Raw genomic sequence first — 8,636 nt, forward strand, 5'->3', positions numbered from 1 at the left:
TGCATGATCGACGCACAAAGTCATCACATGTACATGATGGAAACACGCAAATTGTAACATTGTACAAAATCCCTCACAACTTAGAACAAAAATTGATTCATATGCAACGCCATAGTGTCATCTTAAAAACATCAAAATATGGAGTACAAAAAACATAAGTAGCGTACAAAATACAAAAATATGTAGGTGTCCACACGTCACACTGCGAGGGCAGTATGAAGCTCGTCTTTAGTTAAAGCAGATTGGTGGACTAGCTTATTGGTTTCCAACTCAAGTTTCAAGTGGCGCAAGAAGACACAATAGATGTGTTTGCATGGCATGTAGCGCTCTGCTGTGCATGATCGGCGCACAAAGTCATCACATGTACATGATGGAAACATGCAAATTGTAACATTGTATGGAACTCCTTTTCTCTTTGATCCTTGTGTAGTCAAAATGAACTCAACATATTCTCGTTGCTGAACCACATTTGTATGCAGTACTTGATATTCCATAGACATTGCAGCATCAATTCTTGTTTGCATTTCCTTACTAATTGCTCTTCTATAGATGACTTTTTGACCCTCTCTGTATTCTGGCCGTGTTCCCTTGTTTGCAATGTTTTGTTGAGGACCTGTAGGTGATTTAACAACACCTGTCTGTGTTACATCTTCCAAAATAAATCCTGCATTTTGAAGACAAAGAATCTCATTAGGATTGAGACGTGTTCCAGTTGCCACATGCCATTTTGCAGGTGCAGGTGATAGCAATCCATAAATTGCAGTTGTAGGTTCCCAAGTGTGCTCCACAGAATCACCACAAAACCATAGCATTTGTGGTTGAATATTTGATTCATCATTTGAGATACGAATTCTTCCATAGAAAGAAGGAGCAGGGACTCCCTCCTTACCAGCACGCCCCTTTGAATCTATGTATTTTTGACACTTTGCTTTTATGGTTCTAAGATATCCTTGACATCGCACCATGCTTCCGGGATTGGTCCGTCGTATAGCCCACATTGTTGGACTAACATCCACCTCTGCTATATGTGTAGTGACTTCATTTTGACTAGCACTCGCAAAGGCAAAAGAGTGTCTTCGTGGCTCTGGCGTGATCTTTTGAAACTCTGGTCGGTGGGAATCAAACTCATGAATTGGCAATGCAATTGATCTCGGCCTTTTTTTTCTTACTGTTGCTGTATTCTCATATCCAAAGCCTGCCTCTGATGCAACTCCAATTTCCTCTGCAACTTCATTTGTGAGATCTATTATTTTACTTTGTGAGTATGATCTTTTTGTCCACATTGCATCTCTTTGTTGCAGCTTATAAAGGCTTGGTCCAGATCCTATGTGTTGCCCCTTCAAAAATGCAGCATGCCTTGCCCCTTGCAAACAAGACACTATGAGGTCTGAGAGACATGCATCATATAGAGACATGTATTTGACCCCATTGTTTGTAGCCAACCAACTCCCATGAATGGACTCTGATAGGTTACTCTGAGGAACCAAATATCTATCATCTCCATTGTGTTTTCCAATAGATTGAAGTATGAAGAGAGGTATGAAACAGCAAGAGTAGCAGCACCATTAGTGCATTCTATGTTAAGTATTGTGCACGTGGAATCTTCTATAGTGGCCATTTGAAGATCATCAGCCATTTTGCAGAGTTAGAAATGCTGCAAGGCAGTGTCGTGAACATGTCGATAAGTAAACTACTCTAAGTTAAATAGGTTAATTATTAAAGTTAATATTGATTATTAAAAATTGAATGACTTTAAAATTAATAAATTTATTATTAAAGTGAATAAGTTAATTATAAAAGATTGAATGACTTCAAAGTGTCGAAAACAAAGTAATTATATGCAGAGTTATTTTAGGTAATTATTATATGAAGAGGCAAATATTGGGTCAATATCTAAAATGATTCTTTCAATTATGAAACGTTTACACAATTCCACGTTTCTTGTAGAAAATGGTTAATTTAAAAAAATGATTAATTTTAAAATGGTTATTATGATTGATCCGATATCCAGGTTTTAAATTCTTAAAATCCTAGCTTTCAAAAATTGCCCATCCACATACAGGTTGCTCTCTCTCTCTCTCTCTCTCTCTCTCTCTCTCTCTCTCTCTCTCTCTCTCTCTCTCTCTCTCTCTCTCTCTCTCTCTCTCTCTCCCTCTCTCTCTCTCTCCGTGTTGCTCTCTCTCTCTCTCTCTCCCTATTTCGCCAGCGAAATAGGAAGCTACATTATTTATCTAAAATACTCGCAAGTAAGTATTGTTTAATTACCGATACAAAAATACATTATTTACAAGAATAAATTACCAAGAATCCGTTATAAGCAATTATGTACAAGAATAAATTATCAAGGTAATGAGTAGCCGTGTAATGGGGTTGCACCCGTCCACAAAAAAGGACGTGTGAAGTGGACGCCCTCTCTCTCTCTCTCTCTCTCTCTCTCTCTCTCTCTCTCTCTCTCTCTCTCTCTCTCTCTCTCTCTCTCTCTCTCTCTCTCTCTCTCTCTCTCTCTCTCTCTCTCTCTCTCTCTCTCTCTCGCCAGCGAAGTTCTTTCCTGCTTGGCTTGGAGCAGGTGTTCCAGTTCTCAATCCCTCATATCCCTATTTCGCTGGCGAAATACCTTAACTGAGTCAATCCCTTAACTGGTACCATTCTCACATTCTCACATTGCTTCCCTATTTCGCTAGCGAAATACCTGTAAAGCTTTCCTCACATCAAAATTGGCATGTGATTAGAGAGTGAAGTCTCAGTCCAATATCTCCAACATAGAATCTGTCCAGCCACCTACATAGCTCTCCCCTGCACTAATAGTCCCCAAATTGTAGAGTGACATACATAACTCTCCCCTGCACTAAAAGTCCATGTCGTCTAATATGACTATGCTCACCATTGGCAAAAGCGAACTTAATGTGAAGGACCCCAACAACTTACCAAATGTCTGTGCTCCCGAGTGAGTAGAATGTCCACATCCCGAGTGAGTAGAATGACAAGCTCACCTTAAAGTTCAAACTTCCAAGATCTGAATTGTATCTAAATTCAAACTTTTGACATTCGAGAAGGACATAATCTTCAACCCAATGTATGTCCATATGATAATCTTAACCTCGGAGCCATGCCCACATGTGCACATGTCCAAGAAAGTACATGTAAGTCCATATGAGAGTGCACATGAGAGTGTACAGGGTGAGCATATGAATGCTCGCTGAATTTTTATGAGTGTTGTTTACTCCTCTGGCATATGACCAGGTGGATCGGGTCTTCTCAGAGAGCCATGTACAATTTCGCTGAGCCATGTTTTTCAGATGGGCTTTCCTACTGAGAGCCATGTACAATTTCGCTGCTCGTGCATGAAAATTCTCCCACAAGTAGCTCTAGTCGCGCTATGTTTTAAATGCCTATCTATTCTGTGGTTTCTTGGCCAAGTCTCATGTTGTTGTCTGCGCGTGGACTTGATTCACAAGCCTCAAGCTGTACTGTCATGGTACAATTTTGCTGCTGGTGCAATCACCATTGGCCGCTCGTTTGAGAGAGAGAGAGAGAGAGAGAGAGAGAGAGAGAGAGAGAGAGAGAGAGAGACTTTCACTGCTTAAGATTTTAAATACTCACGTTGCCTCACTATTTCGCTGGCGAAATACACATTGCCTCTCTATTTCGCTAGCAAAATACCTGATTACCCTAATTACCTGATTACATACCTGATTACCTGATTACACATTGCCTCTCTATTTCGCTGGCAAAATACCTGGAAACAAACATAACCACCCTTAAACGTAAAGCTTTCCTCACACACATACAGTAATTGTCTTGTCGTATGTAATTGTCTTGTCGTATGTACACTGGAGTGTCTCTTATAAACACATGAGATGGCATGACTTGTTTGCACAAAGTTTGCGGTAAAAGTATGTGGTTTGCAGCTTGACTTTGTATATATTCTAACTTCACTTTGTTGGTCAATAGAATGACACGTGCAGGTGGCCAAAAAAAGGCAAAGCGGGTTGCTGGTTCAAGTTCTCAGCCGAAGTCTAAGAAGGCAACAAAATGTTCCGAGAATGAGCCACAAGACGTGGAAGAGGTGACTCCTATGGATCTTGAGGGTGAGATACAAGAAGTGGAGCATATTGTTCAGGATGCTGATCATGAGCTTCAGATTGTGGATGATGATCTTGAGTAAGAAATTGATGAGCATGTGCCTGCTATCATTGACAAACCATTGGGATCCGATATCTTAAAATCTCTTACAATACATAGGGGTAAGGCAGTTCCTGAAGTACCTTTGTGTCGTTGTTTAATTAACACCAGGGTTCGAGAGTTGAGACCGGACCTCTCAGATCTAAAAAGAGCTTTTATCCACGAAGGGTATGTTCCCATCAAAGGTCTGTTTATTCTATCTCTACATCTACCTGATGGCACAACTAAACTAGTGGATGCCGAGATCCAATCCACATGGGACAAGCATTGGGTGGCTATCAATGAGGAATTTGAGAGAGAGATTGTGGAAGACCCAATTTGGTCATGTTTATCCGGAAAGATGTTTTTTGTTTGGGAAGGCAATCATAGAACTGCATCTTGGATGGAAGCAATTAAGGAAGTATGGTCAAGAGATAAAGAAAGACATGTTAGAATCAGAGCCGAGTTTATTGATCCCGAGCCAAAACATGAAGTCAAACTCTTGGCCGCTCTTCAGAGATTCAATCTGTAAGTTCTACTTTGTTTTATAAAGTAATATGTGAAACCTTTGAATCCTTTTGTTCTATTTTATATTTGTTAATTCTTTTGGCAGAATGAATGAGAATGCCATTGTTTTCACAAGCTTACGGGACTATTTGCAATACACAAGCACTCTTTGCTCTTGTGATGTGGATGATTTTATGGAGGATTTTACACCTGTAGAAAAAATGGCTATTGAAAGAGCACGTGTGAAAGAGGCTTCGGGAGGTCGTAAAGTTTGGTATCCTCTTACGCAATCCTTGCTTGCTCAGATGGTTTTCTCTGTGAGTGTGTCTACAACTTCATTTGATAAGCATGTAACATCAAAATCTTTTTATTGTGTGCCAATATATTTGCTCTTAACCTCTTAGGCAAACTACAAAAAGAACATGGACAAAGACGAGAAGAAGATCCCAAGTGGTCTCCCTAAAGAAGAGCGCGAGCACAAACTCATGTTGATAAGAAAAGCTGTGACCAAAACTTTTGTGCGAAAGATTCATAGAGTGAGTTTTTTACGGGACTACTTTGCAATGCTTTTGTGTTGATAACATTTGTAGTACTCTTTTATTAATTGAAGTTAATCTCGTACTTGCAGATGTTGTGTATCATCAATCCAAGCTTGGGAAAGACTTGGTTTGATGTGCTTTGGGGATTGCCAATGTTTGATGGCTCTCGGAAAATCACATTGGATAAACTATATCAAATTTCAATTGCAGCATGCTCTCATGAGAAGAATATTTCTATGCTTGCTTTGCTTGGTGCAGATGATAATTTGAAAAGCTCTTATGGTATTCTTGGAGGTGACCATGAGTACATAAGATGGTGTGCAAAAGAGGTATGGATGGAGCAGCTTTTGACTGACGCCTCTAGAATGCTTTCTCAAGTGGTGGAGAAAAATATTGGAGGAGAGCAATTGACTTTGCCAGAGCATCCGACATTGGGCGAGTACTTCAATGATATTCTATTTCGGTATAGAGATACCCTTTTTGAGCCTCTTTCAAAGGAAATGACCGTGGCTAGTCCAGCCATAAAGCAAATTGATCTACCAAATGCAGCTCGAAGAGTTGTTTACAGGTATCTAAATTGATCTCTTTTTTAATGTTATGTGGTACTTTGGGAGACCTTGTCTAATTTCAAGTTTAACAATCTATTGTGAAGGTTTCTTCTATCATTGTTGAGTAGCAAGAAGATAAACACTCTCCCTCATATTTGTAAAGCATGGCCAATGCTTTCACCTCCATCATTTTGCATGTATACTTCTACTATTTTTCGAGAGGATAGAAAGTCCTCGGGTGTATTTCTTCTTAGTGATTGGGAGAGAAAGCATTGTCCATGGTGGGTTGATATGAAAAAAGGATGTTGTATTGAGGAGGAAAATGAGGCATTTGAAAGGCATAAAAAAGGAGAGTGCAGATCTGACTCAGGGTCAATTGGAAATATGAATGAAGATACATTGAGGCTGGTGCAAGAACAACAAAGAAATATTTTAGAAGCTGAGAAACTCCAATTGGAAAAGCTCCCTGCAAAGACAGGTCGACCAAAGATTACTGTTGCTGACACACAAGGTAAAGAGCATGATCTTGCATGCATATTTTTTGTTTTTCATTGCATAATAGTTTAAAATTTGATCATGCTTTGTTTTGTAATACTTGAAGGAAATGAGTGTGTTGATGTCGATATTACACATGTTGAGAAAAGAAAGAAGAGCGTCACCAATGACATGATATACTTGCCAATTCAATCTTTCTCTCGACTCTCTCATCGTGCATCTAAGGAGAGTGTGGCAGTTCTTGAATCTGACTACATCATCTTGGGTAAAGACATACTTGCGGGGAAGTTTGGTGGGGAATTTGAAAAGATACGATCATTTTTTTTAAAAGCTGGTGGTGAGAGAAGGCAACGACACAAGAAGACTTGCGCTTGGAGTGTTGATTTATGTGTTGTTGACTTACCAACTGGATCAATGGTTCCAGGTAATGTTCTTTTTTTTAGGAAGTACTAAATTGCAAAGTTGATTAATATTAGTATGCTTTCTTGATGTGTTTCTTAATCGTAGGATAGTGCATTGCGGCAGCTTGTATGGATGACGGTGGATGGACTCTTGTTTTGTGCTCCACATCCTCTCTCCCCATTGTTGAGCGTATGGTCTCAAAAGTTCGGATGGAGGTTCATCTTCGATGGCTGGCTGAGACTACAGAGCCATATGCTTATGCAGGAAAGAGTGATTTTGTGGTGAAGGTAAGTCTCAATAAGAATTACATAATGTAACATGATCAATTGATATTTGATGTATTATATATTAAATGATATTTATTTTTTTAGGAGAATGCATTTCATGTGCTTCTTTTAAAAAGACCTGGCTGCACACCATTGCTTCATGTTGAAGAAGGCAATGCAATAGGAAAAGAGCTCCAACAAAGTTTGGACTCTTGTATTCTTAAACATTTTCTTCCATCATCACAACGCTCCAAACAAGCAGGCAATCTTGGAAGTTGGCGAGGAGGAATTGAGAAAAGTCTTGTTTTCATGCTCATGTTTGTGGAGTTTCTAACTGCGTCAAATAGCACTGTCTTGGAGCTTGGATCAGGGACAGGACCAATTTTGAGAGCATGTCTACATACAGGAAGGTGCTGTCTTGGAATGGAGAATGACCATTCTATTATTGAGAATCATCTTCGACCTGTGATAGCTTCTCACTTTGTGGATGTGGGAGCCTCCTCCTCATACATACCAGTAGAGGATGATGATATAGAGATCTTTGACTTTCAAGTGCCCACAGATTGGTAAGGTTTTATCAAAAACTCATTGAAGTCTTCTTAATAATTCTTTATATGGTTGAGATATAACCTTAGAAATAGGTCTTTGCCATGTTATGCTGCAGATATGGCAAGCTTCATGTGCCAAAGAGATGACCATTTTGATCGGCCATTGGTGGAGAAGCGAAGGACACGATCGATTTTTATTATGACCTTGCTTTGCATTGTGATGATGCTACGAGTAGCGAAGATTTATAGCTCTATGTTTTGTATTGCTAATATCTTGGTATTAGACATTATGGTTTGATTTGACATTATATTTTTGTATTATGCGTCAAATTTGGACATATTGCCGCATTATGGGTTTCAGCTTGTTGGATGGATTATTTATGAACATGGCTGGAAAACAGCAATTTGGAGAGAATAGTAGAGCAATGGGAGTCTAATGGATCTTCATGCATTGGAGACTAATGGATCTTCAGGCATCGGAGACGCCTAAAGATCCATGATACGCCTGACGATCCATCATGCAGTAAATTTTAAAGAGTAGAGCATTAAAGCTGAACTGTAAAAAACGATGAATCTTGGTATTATTCAAATAGTCTTTTGTGACAAATTAGATGCAATTCGGGTCCCTTTTAAGTGTGCTCAAGCAATGCCTATCCATGTGCACTAATAAACCGGTTGTCAAATTTAGCCGACGAATAGAGCAAGAAGCTGCCTGATTTGTCTCAAAGTGGAATACGTATCTTGCTTGTTCAAGCATTTCAATATGGGGAAGAGAAAAATTAGTTCTTCATGGTCTCCATATGTGAAATTTTTGCCGGGATGATGGTCTCAAAGAGGAAAGGGCAAAAATGGTCAAGTACTCATCTTGTACACACACATCAAAAAAAATTGCTACCGTACAATAAGCAACTAAAGTGATGCAGTGTATGTAGCAGAAACCTTCGGGACGTCGTCTGAATGAAAAAAGTGTCAAGGAGATCCACCTTTCTTGCACAGAAATCATTAGTATACACATTGTTACAATTGGCCTTCTGTGTCAACAACAACGGTAACAAATGATGGGGTTCAACGTTGAAGAAAGAGCGGAATGATAGCATTGACCAGTTGTTTTTAGACAAATGTGCATGCCTCTTGAAAATATACCCACTTTCATTGCCATTCAATCGAACA

At 39.4% G+C, this 8,636-nt stretch overlaps 1 pseudogene; it reads left to right on the plus strand.

The window, feature by feature from the left end:
• Positions 1-3,952: 3,952 nt before the first annotated feature.
• LOC147428629 (uncharacterized) lies at positions 3,953-7,715 on the plus strand (annotated as a pseudogene).
• The last annotated feature ends 921 nt before the right edge of the window (positions 7,716-8,636 follow it).

The sequence above is a fragment of the Adiantum capillus-veneris genome, chromosome 23 (assembly GCF_014529385.1).
Source record: "Adiantum capillus-veneris isolate H3 chromosome 23, ASM1452938v2, whole genome shotgun sequence".
Classification (NCBI taxonomy): domain Eukaryota; kingdom Viridiplantae; phylum Streptophyta; class Polypodiopsida; order Polypodiales; family Pteridaceae; genus Adiantum; species Adiantum capillus-veneris.